Source organism: Panthera tigris, chromosome D1, assembly GCF_018350195.1.
Source record: "Panthera tigris isolate Pti1 chromosome D1, P.tigris_Pti1_mat1.1, whole genome shotgun sequence".
In the NCBI taxonomy this organism is placed as follows: Eukaryota; Metazoa; Chordata; class Mammalia; order Carnivora; family Felidae; genus Panthera; species Panthera tigris.
The window spans coordinates 34,790,220-34,808,315 of NC_056669.1; positions in this window are offsets into that span (position 1 = coordinate 34,790,220).

Sequence of the window (18,096 nt, forward strand, 5' to 3'; positions counted from 1 at the left end):
TATAGATTGCCATTTTCTTCTACCTTTTTTACTACTATGTGGTTCAAGTACAAATAGCATTGGTATTACCTGAGAATCTTATAAATGCACCATCTCCATCCCCATGCATATTTACTGAATCAAAAGCTATAGTTTTAATATTGACACCTTATGATTTGTATGCATATTAAAGATTTGTAATCATTGTTCTATTATGCTTTGAATGGAACTTTCTGAGAAAGCTAATAATCAGTAAACCCTTACCAAATGAGTTCTTTGATTTAACAAAAGGTATGGCATTTCTGGGGGAAGATTCCTAGTTATTCTAGGGGGTTTATAATTCTTTCACATTATTTTATTTTTATTTTTTTAATGCTTATTTATTTTTGAGAGAGAAAGCAGGGGAGAAGCAGAGGGAGAAAGAGAGAATATCAGTCAGGCTCTGCATTGACAGTGTAGAGTCAGATGTGGGGCTCAAACCCATGAACCGTGAGCTCCTGAGCTAAGCAAAAATCAAGAGTCAGATGTTTAACTGACTGAGCCACCCAGGTGCTCCTGTAATTCCTTCTCTTTAATGGTAGTCTTCTTTTCCAGATTTTTAAGGGGAATTTTTAAGTACTGGATCTTATATTATCTTCCTTCTTATAATAAACATAGAAAGATTAATGATTATATACAAATAACTCTAGTTTCTTTATCAATGTTGTCTATATTTGCATCATTCTCTTAAATTTGTGTCTCTTTTTCAAAATTATTTTGGCTATTTGGAATGATTTGAGATTCCCTATGGATTTTAAAATAGATTTTTCTATTTATGCAAGAAATATGAAAATTTTGATAAATATTGAATTTAATCTGTAGAGAGTTGACTAGTATTGACATCTTGGCAATGTTAAGTTTTCCATTCTATAAAGATTGGATGGGAGTGCCTGGGTGGCTCAGTCGGTTAAGCATCCGACTTCAGCTCAGGTCATGATCTCACGGTCTGTGGGTTCAAGCCCCGCGTCAGGCTCTGTGCTGACAGCTCAGAGCCTGGAGCCTGTTTCAGATTCTATGTCTCCCTCTTCCTCTGACCCTCCCCCATTCATGCTCTCTCTCTCTGTCTCAAAAATAAATGTTAAAAAAAATTTTAAAGATTGGATGTCTTTCCATTTATTTATGTCTCTAATTTATTTCAGTAATGTTATATTATTTTCAGTGTAAAAGTCTTTCATTTCCTTTGTTAATTTAAATGGTAGGTATTCTATTCTTTTTGTTGGTATGACAATGGAATTGTTTTCTTAATTTTCATTTTAGATAATTCATTGATAGCATATAGAACACAATAGGTTTTGGGTCAATTTTGTGTCCTGAAACTTTGCTGAATTTTTTAAGTAGTCTAATATGTTTTTTTGTTTTGTTTTGTTTTCGGTACCATCTTTAGGATTTTCTAAATATAAAATCTTTTCATTTTATATGAAACAATTTTACTTCTTCCTTTAAAGAGTGGATTCCTTTTATATCTATTCTTACCTAATTGTTATGTTTAGAAATACCAATGCTAAGCTGAATAGAAATAGTAAAGTAGCATCTTTGTCTTGTTTTTTTTTTTTATGTTTATTTATTTTGAGAGAGAGAGAGTGAGAGACAATGTGAGTGGGGGAGGGGCAGAGAGAGAGGGAGAGAAAGAGAATCTCAAGCAGGTTTTGCGCTCCCAGCACAGATCCCAGTTCAGGGCTTGAACTCATGAACCATTAGATCATGATCTGAGTTGAAATCAAGAGTTGGACATTTAACTGACTGAGCCACCCATGTGCCCATGTCTTGTTCTTGAAGATTAAAAAAAAGAAAGAAAGAAAAGCTTTGTCTTTCACAATTAACAAGTTAGTGATAGGTTTTTCATAAATGTTTTTTATTATGTTGAGGTTGGTTTCTTTCCATTTCTATTTTATTGTTTTAATCAAGAAATAATGTGGAGTTCTTTCACATGCTATTTTTCTGCATCAATTGAGATTATTATGTCATTTCTTTCTTCATTCTGTTAATGTGACTTTGATTGATTTTTATATATTGAGTCTTCCTTGCATTTTAGGGATAAATTCCAGTTGGTTGTAGTGTATATCCTTCTAAAATACTGCTCAATCTGATTTGCTAGTATTTTGTTGAGGCTTTTTGCATTAATATCAATCAAAGATATCGGTCTGTAGTTTTCTTTTCTGGCAATGTCTTCATCTGCCTTTGGCAATAGAGTAATGCTGGCCTCATAGAATAGGGAAGTCTTCTTCCTCTTAAATACTTTGGAAGAGTTTGAGAAGCAAGTTTTTAGTTATTTTTTTATTGTGATAAGAATATTTAACAGGATATCTACCCTCTTCCATTTTTAAGTGTACAATACACTATCACTAGCTATAGGCACTATGTTGAATAGCAGATCTCTAGAACTTATTCATCTTTTGAAAATAAAACTTTACACTAATTGAACAACTCCCCATTTCCCCCACTTGCAACCCCTGGCAAGCACTATTCTCCTCTCTGCTTCTTTGAGTTTGACAATTTTAGATACTCCATATGCATTATTTGTCCTTTTGTTACTGACTTATTTCACTCTAGCATAATATCCTCTAAGTTCACTTATGTTGTAAAATATGACAGGATTTTCTCTTTTTTCAGGCTAAATAATATTTCATTGTATGTACACAGTACATTTTATTTATTCATTCATCTGTTGATGGTCACTTCAATTGTTTCCACATCTTGGCTATTTTTAGTATTTAATGCAGCAATTCTATTTTAAAAATTTTAGGAACCTCCATGCTATTTCTAATAGTAGCAACATCCTTTTACATTCCCACTAATAATATACAAAGTTTCCAATTTCTTCACATCCTTGTCCATCCTCACCATCTTTTATTTTTCCATATAACTATCCTGAATATCAAATGATACCTCATTGAGATTTTAGTTTTCATTTCCCTGATGATTAATGATGTTGAATACTTTTTCACATACCTGTGGGCCATTTGTGTGTTAGAAGTTCCTTTTCACTCACAGCATTTCTGACACCAAATATGTGTGTGTTTTTTTCCTATACCAACTGTTTCTTCAATTCTCCAGACACCAACAGGTGTCCCTCAATTCAATTCAATTATCTCATTAATTATCATAGGATTAGCAAAGAACCCAAAGGTTAAGGACTCTATAAGACTCTTCCCATATCCAATGCCAACTGCAAGTCATGGGCCTTTTTGTACTTCTGACTAGCTATAAATCATGAGTTCTCAAGATCTTCTCAAGTTTAACAATTTGCTATAATGGCTCACAGAACTCAAGAAAAGAGGTTGCTTGCTATTACCCATTTATTATAAAGGATCCAAGTCAAAGAAGTGCCAAATGGAAAAGATGCATACAGCAAGTTATGAGTGGAACACATTGATTCTCCAGGTGCACCATCCTCATAGCAGCTCAGTGTGTTCATTTATTCGTAGGCTCCCAGAAACTCGTAGTTTTGAAAGTTTCACTATGTAGGTAAGGTTCATTGAAATATTAGCCATTAATATTTAAGTTAACCTCCAGCCCCACTTTCCCCCTCCTTGGAGGTCAGGGGGTGTGGCTGAAATTCCAACTATCTAATCATGACTTGGTCTTCTTCCCTTTTTCTTTTTTCTTTTTTTTATGTGTGGGTCTTTCCAGTGAAAAACTCCCATTCAGAAGCTATCTATGAACCCCCAGACACCAGTTATCTCATTAGCATATGAAAGGACACTCACCACTCTAAAAGTTCCAAAGGTGTTAGAAGCTCTTATGTTAGGAACTGGGGACAAGTAGTGTGTAACAAGAAATATTCATCTAAATCAATTGGGGTATTTTTCAAAATACTCATGACTAAGTCCCACTGTAGATGCCTAAAACCCAGAATGATTATATAATTTACTGACACCAGTACAAAATGAGAACTAGATCTCCTTGTTAAAAAAAAAAACAAACAGAAATTATTAAGAATTGCAAGATGGCAACCACACGACATTAAACCATGTGTAAGGTCCTCTTAAGTATGGAGCCTTATGTAACTACACAGGTCATCCTCTGAAAAAAGCCAGCCCTGACTGAAATACAGCCATGTGCTCAGAGGATTATGATGCTTTCACTATTTAATAAGAGAATATTGTGAGGGAACTATAACTGCAGAAATAGAGTTGTAAAAACCATATACACCGAATTTATGTTTCAAAGCTGTACATTGCTTCTGCTTTTGAGATTATGCATCCAAGCCCAAGAATTATAAATAAATATATTTTTAAATTTCCACATCTAAATAGGCCCACTTAAGTAACAGCTCTTAAAAAAAGTATAGTATATGTCAAAATTAGATTTAAGTTTATATAACAAAAATATTTGAAACCTTTAAAATACTTTTTTTCTATCACCATCAGCAGTAAAAACAAGTGAACAAACTTTTAAAAGTGCAGGTTTTCCTATGGCATTACTGGGCTGTACATGTAAGTAGTATGAGAATTTTGTTTTCTTAGTATTTGCATAGGAAGAACTCCTTCAGTTAGTAAAGCACAGGAAACATAAATATTACATTGGAGAGGCAAATATCTGCATGATTTGCACAGTCATTCCTAGTATTAAACATTAAACAGCAAAGTTGGAAGTCCATTCTTTCATTACATGAAATAAGCAAGTAATTGTTTCCAAAAGAATGGTAAGATAAAAACAATATTAAAATCTCTACTATGTGCAAATGTCATGCAATAAAACACTTATGAAAACAATAGATTCTCTGGTCCTAGAATGAGAAAAAAAATCAATAAAGAATTATTGCCATTGCTTTCCTGTTAAATCTCAAATATTGACTATTTTGACACTTAACCATTACAGAATGAAATATATATTATTTATTTGTGGTTTTGAATGAGTATCGGGCTACTTACTGTGGTGGTAAAGTTGATAGAATTGAATGGCACAATCCCAGCCCTATGGTTTCAGCTGATTCCTTCTCCAGCTTTGCTTAGGTTAGTCATTCATGCCCATATTCATACTCAGCCAACTCCTAATGACTAAATTCACAGATCCAAATACATGAGTGGGCTTTGAGATTATTCTTGTCATAGACCTGTATTTGGTGCACCTGCATCTTGAGCAACTCTGTGCTTGTGATGTAAACTCATTCCTGCTATGTTGCTCATTCCATAGGATAGAATTTCGGCTCTAAATTTCTTTTTAGCATTCTAAATTTTTTTAATGTATCTGGATTCCTGCCTGAACTCCAAGTCGCTTGGTTGAACTCTGGTGTATGTCTGCTTTTATTTCCCTTAGGACTCCGTGTTTCAGTCCCCTGACATTTTTTGGCTGTGATGGGCTTCTAAATATATACCTGCATTATTAAAAGTAAAGATTATAAGCCTCTACTTAGTATATCCTGAAGCCTGTTCCCAGGCACTAAATTAGAGCTCTGGATATTGATGCAAACCAGAGCCACTTCACTTTACATGCTTCACATGTTACCCAAGTTGTCTGTCTCTGTCTGAAGCTGATATACAAACTGGTCAGTTTTTAATTTCTAAAGGCAAAAGTAGTTTTAATATAAATCTCAGTTTAGGAACCTATGGGATTTTAAAATATTAAGAAGGCAAATATTATGATAAGAAATAGAACCAAACATTTATCAGAAGCATAACACCTCTAGATTTTTGTTAAACAAGTTAGAATAAACCCTAGTAAAACATTATTTGTAATTTGAAGCAATGTGCAATAATAAAAATATTATCAAGGTGTGCCTGAATGTTTCAAATGGTTAAGCATCCAATTCTTGATTTTGGCTCAGGTCATCATGGTGCCATTACTGTGAGATTGAGCCCCAGGTCACGCTCCTCACTAGGTGTGGAGTCTGCTTAAGATTCTCTGTCCCCATCTCTCCCTGCACATCCCCAACTCATGTGCTCTCCCTCTCTCTCTCTCAAAAAAAAAAAAAAAAATCAAGGCACAGTGCAAAAAAAAAAAAAAAAAAAAAAAACAAAAACACACACACAAAAAACAAAAAGCAGACAGTAAGGAGCAATTTGCCAGAAAAACAATGATGTAAATTTATCAGCTAACTACAAAGAAAAAGAGAAGAGCAGGGATGTGACCATGAGGACAGTGTGACTCCACCCACTAATGAATGCAAACCAGTGTTCTGGAATTTAGCCAATCACATTCTAATCTTTTTCTCCAGTTAAAAGAGCTTGATCTACAACTCCTTTTCCATAATAGGCTCTATGTTCTAGGATTACTTTTGAATATTAACTTAGAATTTTTCTCAAAGTATTTTTGGAAAATAATTCTAGGTTTCAGAATTCTGGGAAATGAGAGTTAGTGTATAAAAAATTAAAACTTCTCTTAAGAATCAGCAGAAAGAATCCTGATGAATTTACTTAACCTGTAATACCCTTCAAAACAAATTTGTACTTGTTTTTCTGCCCAATTTTTATTTGAATTCCAGTAAGTAATATTTAAAATGAGATATAATTCATTGTTTAAAGGTAACATTTTCTGAGTTCTTCATATAAGCTATGAGATAAGCATCCTATATATGATACATAAATATAATCACATATATAATTTAATTTTAATAGAAATTATTAACAGTAAATATTAACATGCCAATTTTACAGGTGAGGAAACTAAAGACAGTAAGGTTAAACAAAATCACTAGACCTTTCTTTGAGCAATGCTTTGACAAATTGGATTTTTAAAGTTTTGATCAAATATTATTAATTTTTGTTCAAGGACGTTAGATTTTATTCAGGGAAAAAGCAACTGCATTGAAAGAAATAGCAAGTTATGAATGAAGAAAATAAATGATATAAAAAACATTCAGGACTAATAAATATGAAATTCTTATCAGATAGATATTTTAAAATTTGCTTCAAATAAAATTACTTTTGAAAACATACATATCTCTAGTTATATAGAATGCCTTGAGGCTAGAAATAAATTTAATCCTCCTTTGAATTTATGAGAACATAATAATGGGTAGTATTAGGAACCTGGGATTCTGGATTTACTTACATTTCATAGAAAATTTTTGAAAAATGTTGGACAATTGAAGTTAATGATTGTAAGAGCATTTATCAATGCAAATACCATGGGACTATATTAGTAAGTGAAGATATTCAAAGCTTATACGGATTTATAACACACATAAAACTTTTTAAATTTTCTAAAAAGTTGAATTAAAGTAACCCAGTTGAAGTCAGCATATATTTTGAAATGAATTATGATACATCAGTCTCTAAAGTATTAGAACTAATTACAAATATAAATACTTTAAAAGTCTTATGCAAATATTAAGACTGTGATTGTGCTATTGTCATAAATTTGAGGGTTTTGTTGTTCTTCCTAAAGATAATACACAGTGTCTTAATAGGGGAACTGTCCAGCTAACAGCATCTTGTATTTTGGTTAACTTGTAACCTCTAAAAATGGTAGTAGATACGTATTTCTTAACATGAGTAATTGTTTATTTTATATTATCATTAAATAATACTTCACAGATGTTAAATTGCAGTTCTATGAAGAGAAAGTACATATAATGCCCTCATATGTGTCAAATAAATTCTTTATGGATCAGCCATATTATAACAAATAGCAAACAATTTTGTGATAATTGCTGCTACTACAATGAATGCCAAAGGAATTCATGATAATTACAATTGGCACATGAATAAGAATGAGTTCAAATTAAGAGATCCTGGAAGAAATTTTACAATATATATGTATATTTTAACTTTGAATGATTTAAAAAGGAACTTGGAGCCGGTTATTGAAATAATTTTCTCAATTTGTATACTCAAATGGTATTTATTCATATTAATCTTCTAAATTTTCTGTGTCTGAGTTTATCAGCTAAAATATAGATGATGTTTAAGTCAACATCATGTCTTTTAGCCAGTGGGTTTGGTCCATTTTGAATTTTTTTTATCGTGACCTTTGTATGTATTTTCTTTTTCTTATTTGCTTTATTTAGGATTAATCACATACTTGTATGACATTGCTTACACCTCTACTGTGTTGGAAATTGTAAATCAATTTTTTTATTAAGTTTAATTTTTTATTTTTAATACTGCATATTTAGACATTCTAAACATTATCAATATATTCATGTTCTTAAAGAAACATAAAATATAGAATAATTAACTCAAATATCCCCACTCATCCTTCATCACTATTTTCTACATTTTAGTTCTAATATTGCAATTAGATTTTTTTTACTTATAACTCATATATAATTCATATATCAATGCATTAGACATTAAAAAATATGTTCTTATTTCTCTGTGTGTATAGGTTTTTTTTTCTTTAAAAATTTTTTTTTAATGTTTATTTATTTTTGAGAGAGAGACAGAGATAGAGCAAAAGCAGGAGAGGGACAGAGAGAGCAGGAGACCCAGAATCCAAAATAGGCTCCAGGATCTGAGCTGTCAGCACAGAGCCCGATGCAGGGCCTGAACCCACAAACATTGAGATCATGACCTGAGCCGAAGTCGACGCTTAACCAACTGAGCCATTCAGGTGCCCCACAGGTTTTCTTTTTTAAATTAACATTTCCATATGTAAATCTTTCCAAAACCTGCTTTGTCTTTGTTAATATTTTCTGATATTTATTAAATTCTCTTTATTTTTTCCATTTTCTTCCTTGTAACTTTTTTCTTTCTAATATATCCACTGAAAGCTATAATGTCCTTTTAAGTACTGCTTTAGCTGTATCCCATAAGTTTTGATGTTATATTTTATTATTTAATTCAAAATATACTCTGGGGCACCTGGGTGGCTCAGTCGGTTGAGCGTTCAACTCCAGCTCAGGTCATGATCTCAGGGTCTGTGAGTTTGAGCCCTGTGTAGGGCTCTGTGGTGACAGCTCAGAGCCTGGAGCCTGCTTCAGATTCTGTGTCTCCTTCTCTCTCTGCCCCTTCCCAGCTCATGCTCTGTCTCTCTCTCTCAAAAATAAACATTAATTAAAAAGAAATATATATATATATATATGTATATGTATACATATACATATATATATACATATATATGTATATATATATAGTAAAATATGGCCTCATGGTTTATTTAGAAGTCTATGACTTAAACTTTAAATATTTGGGAAATGTTCTAACTTTCATTAATTATTTTCTTATTTTAAATCATATTTAAATCTGACATAGGAGTGTAAGAACCCACACTGAATTATTTAAGTTTTTGAAATTTTTAGTTAATTGCCTTATGGTATTGTATATTGTCCATTTTATTAAATGTTCCAACTGCCCCTTAAAATATACATAGGCTAAAGTTATTGGGTGTAGTACACTTTTTTAAAAAAGTAAATTAATTTGAATAATCTTATTTTTCAAATCTTGTACATTATTAATGACTTTATTTTTGTCTGCTTTTATTTGCCAGTTATTTAGAGGTGAGATGAAATCTCCAATTAGGATTCCAATTGATTTTTGTTATTTAATGTCCTTATAAGATATCAATATTCAAATTACTTGTAAAAATGTGTTATTTATTGCCAATTTTTGTCCTTCAAGAAATTCTAAACTTTCCCTGGATGTTAAATATTGTGGATTAAAAGAGAGAGAGAGACATAGAGACATTAGACAGAGAGATATTAAAATTTAGATTTAGCCTTTATTTTGCTCCTAGCTCTAGGATACAGTCCTTACTTCTAGGGCCTGGCCAATATTTCTAGGGATCATTCTTGTGGAGTCTCAAATGAAAGTCAAGTGTACTTTCCAGGTCCCTGTCACTTTGTTAGAATGTCAACATTTTTCTCCCCCTAAAATGCTGAAATTATCACCCCATTCTTTTAGTTTTCCAGCTGGATTTTCTGCTATGCTTTATGGAGACTTGCTATGCACATGCTGAGTTTATGCCGCATTTATGGAACTTATCTGCATTTCAGTCTTCTCCAGGATTTTAGCCACTTTATAATCCCCAAGCTCTGATTTTTATTTTTTTTAGCCCAGTATGACTGCTTCTTTCCATTTTAATTACCATTCTCTTTCTGTTGAGATTTGGGGGAGAAAAGTGTTACCAGAGGAAAAAAAAATATATGTGAAAGTGGAGCTCATTCCTTGCATCACCCTTCTTTTATTGACTACAACCCTCAAGTCTTTCATGCTTTTATTTTCTCTAATGTCTTCATTGTATTATACATTTCTATCATGTGCATTTGCCCAAATATTACTGTTCTTTTGTGAGCAGTCAGTCTGGTGCTGGTATGAGATACTTTTTTTTCCCGCAGTGTCAAAAATGTCTTTCTATTGTCTGTGACTCTAAAAATTTCACATGACTGTAACTGATTTTTATGAATGACTTTATGTAAAGGATTTAAATTAATTTTTCTTCATCTTGATTATTAATTTCCTCAACACTTTTTCTCCTGTAATCAATGCACAGATTTTGAATTAATCTATAATTCTTTTGCTATATACCAATTTTTCTAATATGCTTAGTTGAGCTTGAATCAGGACTTTGGTCCTACACCTTTGCTTTAGTTGTCTTCATTAGACCATGTTCAAAAGGGGAAGTTCATTTGGATGAGCGTCCGACTTCAGCTCAGGTCATGATCTTGCAGTTAGTGAGCTCCAGCCCCATGTAAGGCTCTGAGCTTGCCTCAGGTTCTGTGTCTCCCTCTCTCTCTGGCAATCCCCCTGCTCATTCTCTGTCTCTTTCTCTCTCTCTCAAAAATAAATAAAACATTAAAAATGTTTTTTTAAAAAACAAAATGTTCGTAAGGTTGGAGTGCTTGGGTGGCTCAGTCAGGTGAACCTCTGATTTTGGCTCAGGTCATGATCTCATGGTTTGTGAGTTTGAGCCCCACGTCAGGGGCTCTGCGATAACAGCAAGGAGCCTGCTTTAGAATCTCTGTCTCCCTCTCTCTCTCTCTGCCCCTCCTCAAAAATATTTTTTTTTTAAAAGAAAATATTTATAAGGTTAGATATCTGGTAGGGGACATTTATTTTCCTACCCAGTAGTTAACCATGAGGAAGGTACAACTTTAAATTGACTTATATTTAAAAAAATTTTTTTAACGTTTATTTATTTTTTGAGAGACAGAGACAGAGCATGAACTGGGCAGGGGACAGATAGAGAAGGGGAGTCATAGATTCCGAAGTAGGCTCCAGGCTCCGAGCTGTCAGCACAGAGCCTGATGCGGGGCTCGAACTCACAAACCATGAGATCATGACCTGAGCTGAAGTCGGATGCTTAACTGACTGAGCCACCCAGGGGCCCCAGAATTGAATTATTTTTTTAAATGTTGTTTGTTTATTTATTTATTTATTTATTTTGATAAAGGGAGAGAGAGAGTGCACACACACATGCATGCATGAGCCAGGGGAGGGGCAGAAAGAGAGAGAGAGGTAGAGAATCCCAGGTAGGCTCCATGCTTTCAGTGCAGAGCCTGATGCAGGGCTCCATCCAAGATCCCACAGACTGTGAGATCATGACCTGAGCTGAAATCAAAAGTGAAGCACTCAAATGACTGAGCCACCCAGGTGCCCCTAAATTGAATTATTTTATGTATGTTTGATTTTGTAAGCCAGATAGTAGTTGCATGGGTGTTGGTTTTATTGTATACATTAGTGAGTCTGAAATATTCATTATTAAACTCTTTATTATATACTTAATATATTTATGTGTAAATGTGTATCTGTGTGTGTATACAACATATATTACTTGATTATACGTATTATATAAACATATAACATATATAATCTAGTATAAGCTACTTCACTTTGTCCAGTGCCAAATGTTTTTTAAAGGTCTTAATCCACTGTATTTCAATCTAAATGTTTCATTTGACTGTAGCTGATTTTTGTAAATGGCTTGAGATGAAGCATTTGAATTCATTTTTATGTATTTTTCTAATCAATTTTTCCAGCATTGTGTCTTATGTGATTCATGCATAGATATATATTTTCCTTTTTCTTTTGGAAATTGTCTTTTGGAAATTTCATTTTGGAAATTATCTATATCACCTCTATTCTTTAAAACTGTTAATGATGTTCAAATATGCAATGGTATGGGTATGTAATATATTTACCAATATCCTATTTTTAAGATATCATGTGATTTTACATTCTTCTTCATTCTTAATAAGAATGTTCAGGGAGTATAATTTTTCATATAAGTATTTTTGGGGTAAATTATTAAATGTTATCATGTTATCAAATTCTTTGACATATTTATGTGTATTGCTAAAATTACCAAAGAAGAAATAATCAACTAGTAGTGTATGAAAGTTGCCTACTTCCTGGGCATTATCTTTTTCTTTGACTCTTCAGCAATCTGATTGTCAACAAACAATATTACAGTTGGATTTAAATTTTTTTATTATTTTTTTAAATGTTTATTTTTGAGAGAGAGAGAGAGTGCAAGCAAGGGAGGGCCAGAGAGAGAGAGACACACAGAATCTGAAGCAGGCTGCAAGCTCTGAGTTGTCAGTACAGAACCCAATGTGGCTTGAAACCACAAACTGTGAGATCATGACCTAAGCTGAAGTTGGATGCTCAATCAACTGAGCCCCCAAAACACACCATGATTTACATTTTTATTAATATTCACCTCAATATATTTTCTTTTTTTGGTAAAGATTGTTAATTTATTTTGAAAGAGAGAGAGAGAGAGCAAGAATGGGGGAGAGGCAAAGAGATTGGGAGAGAGAGAATCCCAAGCAGGCTCCGTGCTGTCAATGCGTTGTTGGACGTGGGGCTCAAACTCATGAACAGTGAAATTATGACCTGAGCCAAATGCAAGAGTTAGATGCTTAACCAACTGAGCCACCCAGGCACCTCTGGCTCAATATATTTTCAAATGTTTCGGTATCACATATTATTTGAAGTGTAATTCATGAAGTTATAGAAAATTAATACAAGATAAAGAAACAAATACATATAAATACACTATCTCTGTATATACACTTGACCCACTGTACTTGCAGAAACACATATAATTAAATAATTTCATTTATGTGATAAGTCTACACAGCATATTGGACTATCTTACTGTCAGGGCTGTTTCTGCTGCCAATTTCTTTCGTTCATGTTCTGTTGTCCTTGGATTCAGGCTATCAGGATCTATAGAACCATTCTGACTCAAATGATTTCCTCATTAACTACTGCTGTTAGTGTTGTATGCAAGGAATCTTAATCAGTTTGCTCAATCTTAGCTCATACCCCAAACCTCAAATTTGGTGTAATCACTCTATCATTTCATGTCTACTGATTAGATAGAAGTGTTGGTATACAATTTCTTTATAATTATAAAACATTCTACTGAGTAAAGGGCATATATTTTTGGAAGTCTGTTTGTGACAATGCTGTAACTCACTTTAATAATTTAACCTGCTATATCATTGAAATTTATAATTTGTTATAGTACAGTTGGTCAGATCCACAATCACTGATTTGCATTTAAAAATGCAAAAAAAAAATTAAAAACAAATTTAAAAACTTATTTATAATTTCTTTCTGAAATCATTTGATGACAAAATTACTATTAAAACATGGGAATTGTATTCTTTATTTTGCCATTGAATAGTAATATTCATATTTTGCTATAGAACTGATGATGTATTTAATTATAAGGTACTATCTCATATTCCAGTAGAGTTGCAGATTCATGGCATATGCATCTTTTAAAAATAATGAAAATTCAGAATATGAAACATATTTGGCATCAAGTATTTCTAAAACAGTAATAATTATATTAATTATATAATTAATTGTCAATGTGACAATTGTACCATTTTCTATGAAAATTAGTTACTTAATTCTGACATTATTACTAAAGGTAATAATCTATAAAATTAGAATACAACACTTCTTATATCAGAGGATTGTGGTGAGGAAAAAGAAATAATGTATATAGATTTTAAACAATTCATGAACTAAGCCTGGGTGGCTCAGTCAAATGTCTGACTCTTGGTTTCAGATCATGAGTTTGAGCCCCATGTTGGGAATCCTCTGAGTGTGGAGTGTGGAGCCTGAGTGTGGAGCCTGTTTGAGATTTTCTCTTTCCCTCTGCTCATGTTTCTCTGCCACTCCCTGCTCATGTTCTGTCTCTCAAAATAAACAAATAAACCTTAATAAATTAGTAGATAATTCATGGTACATAAAAATGTTTAAATCACTCTAACCTCTTTTTTTTTTTTTTTTTTTTTTTAGAGTGGGAGAGAGCCAAAGCATAAGAGACTGTTAAAAACTGAGAACAAACTGAGGGTTGATGGGGGGTGGGAGGGAGGGGAGGGTGGGGGATGGGTATTGAGGAGAGGAGGGCACCTTTTGGGATGAGCACTGGGTGTTGTATGGAAACCAATTTGACAATAAATTTCATATATTGGAAAAAAAAAGTTTAAATCACGTTTTTATTATTATAATGTTCTTTCTTTTCCTTCCAGTCTTTCTTCTCACTATTCTATTTCAAATTTTATAAATAAAAAACTGTTTGATCAAGGATTTTTTAAATTTCTTTATATATGAGGTCTAAACTAAATTATTACTATCTTAAGTTCTAATGTGCTTATTTATGCTTGCAGAATGACAATATAAACTATAGCTTTTCCCATTAGTAAATTTTATAATTCCAACTAATCAAGGCATATTTGACCAAATAATTTAAAAAATGGGAGGAATGGGAAGGATTATGTGATGATTGCATCATTTAGTTAATTTTTTCCAAATGTAGATTTTAATAGATTTCTTAGTACATTCAATGTTTTTATAGTCACACTTAACTTTGTTATTTTTGTTGAATTTTTCTTGTTATTATATAAACAAAAGAATGATAATGACACTTAAGTAATTAAAAAAATTCCCCAACTAATTTTATATTAAATCTAATAAAGGACGCTTGTTAATAATATATATCTATATATCTATATATCTATATATAGATATATAGATATATAAGCTTGGTTTTGTATCAGAGACCTCCTGTGGTAGCTAAGCATATATTGAGAAATTCTGATGACTAAAGATGCCATAAGGTAAAAGCCCACATGGGAAAAATACTTATATTAACACATGAATCAATAACCTTGATAGAGATGTTAAAATGTGAAAGTAAAAAATGCTTTCCAATTGTCCCAGGGAATATTTAACTTCCATTGATAGAATTTTACAGAGGTAAATAATTACTAAATTTGAAAAAATTGTTGGGGCTCCTGGGTGGCTCAGTCTGTTAAGCGTCCGACTTCGGCTCAGGTCACGATCTCACGGTATGTGAGTTCGAGCTCCACATTGGGCTCTGTGCTGACAGCTCATAGCCTGGAGCCTGTTTCAGATTCTGTGTCTCCCTCTCTCTCTGACCCTCCCCCGTTCATGCTCTGTCTCTCTCTGTCTCAAAAATAAATAAACTTAAAAAAAAATAATAAATAAATAAATAAAAAAGAAAGAAAAAATTGTTAATGCTGTCAATAATCATAAAGGTTAACAAGAAAATGTTATCAGAAAGCTATTTCAGATAAAGATCCAGGTTATTCCAGTAGACACGGAAAGAAGAAGAAAGACAATTCAAGAGGATAAAAAATAGAATAAAAACTTCTTCTAGCTAGTTATTGCTGATTTAAAAGAAGTTGCTTTAAACAATAAGAGACAGAGACAGAGAGAGAATGCTATTTGGACTCTTATTGGACTAAATGTCTTTGAGCTTTCTCTTTTCCTGAATGCAGACTTCTCTCTCAAAGAACTATTCTTCTTTTGCATGTTAAATAATCTAAAAATAAAAATAGGATAAAATAAAAAATAAAATAAAAATAAAACAAAATAAAAAATCAAATCAAATCATCATATTTATAGGCCAACCACTTTGGAATTTATGCTTCTCGGTTCCATTTGCCAGAAACTTGAACTGAGTCCTTTTCAAACACTTTTCACATAAAAATTACATGTCGTCTATATGTAGTACATTGTTAGATTTAATTGCTGGTTGAAGTGCAAAGTCACCAGACACATGCTGGGGATTAGACAAAGTACCTAGTTTGCAGAACCCAATGCAAAATAAAAATTCAGAGCATCTGATTTTGATTTTGGGTTTCAGAACAGTGACAGCTGAGCCCTGAACTAAGTAGAGATGCTTTTTTAATTATTATTTTTTAGAGTAAGAGAGAGAGCGAGTGGGGGAGAGGGACAGAGGGAGAAAGAGAGAGAGAGAGAGAGAGAGAGAGAGAGAATCTGAAGCCGACTTCATGTTCAGCACACAGTCAAGCAAGAAGGTCAATCTCATGACCCTGGGATCATGACATTAGTGAAAATGAAGAGTTGGATGCTCAACTGACTGAGACACCCAGGTGCCCAAGTACAGATTGAACATTCTTGAACAATGCTTGTGAGGCAGATCCCATCCAGAAGACTTCTCTCAGACTTCAGGGGTATGATTCAAACACCTGTAGTAGTCCCATTCAATATGGAAGCTACAAACCACTTGTGTACCAAGCCACTAAGCACCTGAAATGAGAGTAGTGCAATTGAAACTTAAAATACTTAATTTAATTTTAATTTATAAAGCAAAGAAATACACATTTTTATGATAAACACAACTTTATTATTTTGGTAGGATTATATTTCATTTTAATCATTGAAAATTTAATGTATGAATTTAGATATGAGGTTAAGTATAAAAACACACCATATTTCAAATAACTCTTTTTAAATTAATTCCATGTTAGAATGACAAAATTTTGTATATATTGAGTTAACAATATGTATTTTTAAAAGTAATTTAAAATTTAATTTTACTTCTTAAATATTATTACTAGAAAATTTTAAATTATGTATGTGTAATGAAATATATTTTTATTGGGTGTTGTTGACCTACATACAGATATAAAGACCTCAGAAAAATTATCTTTTGGTCTGTAAATATTAAACTCAATATTTCCTTAAAATTTCACATTTCTAAGTAATCTCACATCTGAGAGGACAGTTACCAGATTTTAATGTATACTGAATCTCACCAAACATGAAATCCAGAGGACTTTGTGTTCCAGATAGCTGATCAGTGAGAATGCCACGACACATCTCAGCATTTGACTTAAAAGTAAATTCGTCAGAATAAAATTAAACAGCTTTATACTTTATTAACTCTTATTATAGGTATCAGAAAGCTGATATTATACCTACAGAGAGTTGAGATCTATATAATTAAATAAGAATATCTGCATGGAGAAAAAGAATGAAGAGAAAGAGAATTCAGAGAGTGTAAACATGAAAGGAACTTAGGAGAGGATAGGGAATAAAGAAGAGAATTGGAACATTTTGGAACAGTTTATTTATTTGAAGTTGGTGAGCATACAGGAAAAGCATGGTTAGTGAAAAAAAAATTCACACAGGATTTAAATTTCCTTTTGTTTATTCACTCAGGCGGGCATAGCACTAACCTAGACTTTTGAGAAAGCAGGTGGATAATTCAATGAAAATAATGACTTCTGTATTATTCAGTTGAATGTGATGTAATTACTGGGAAGACAGGCTGCATTTGATACGTAAAAAGCACTTTCAGAATTGGAGTCTGGTGTGACCTGAAATGCAAGGGTTTGACCAGACAGACTATATATTACCTCTTTAGCAATCAATAACAACCTTGAAAATAAGCATCAGCATTCTCCTTGGAAAAACGACTGGACAATGGGGAGGAGCACAATCCTTCCCAGCACCACCCTGATGGTTCACAAAGGAAGATATTCCCAATGAGAGTGCAAACTGATATTTTCAAAAGAATCTGTTTTGAGACTTGCTGTCTTGAATCCTCTGGGAGAATTTTGTCTTGTAAATTTAATTATCCATGTAAGCAGTGCTCAATCAATCCTAGCCGTATGAACTGTGACCTGTAAAATGAGAACATATTTTAAAATATTTTTAAATAGTTCCATATAGGGGTGCCTGGGTGGCTCAGTCGGTTGGGCATCCAACTTCGGCTCAGGTCATGATCTCACAGTCCGTGAGTTCGAGCCCCGCATCGGGCTCTGTGCTCAGAGCCTGGAGCCTGTTTCAGGTTCTGTGTCTCCCTCTCTCTCTCTCCCTCCCCGTTCACGCTCTGTCTCTCTCTGTCCCAAAAATAAATAAACGTAAAAAATTTTTTTAAATAGTTCCATATAGTTTA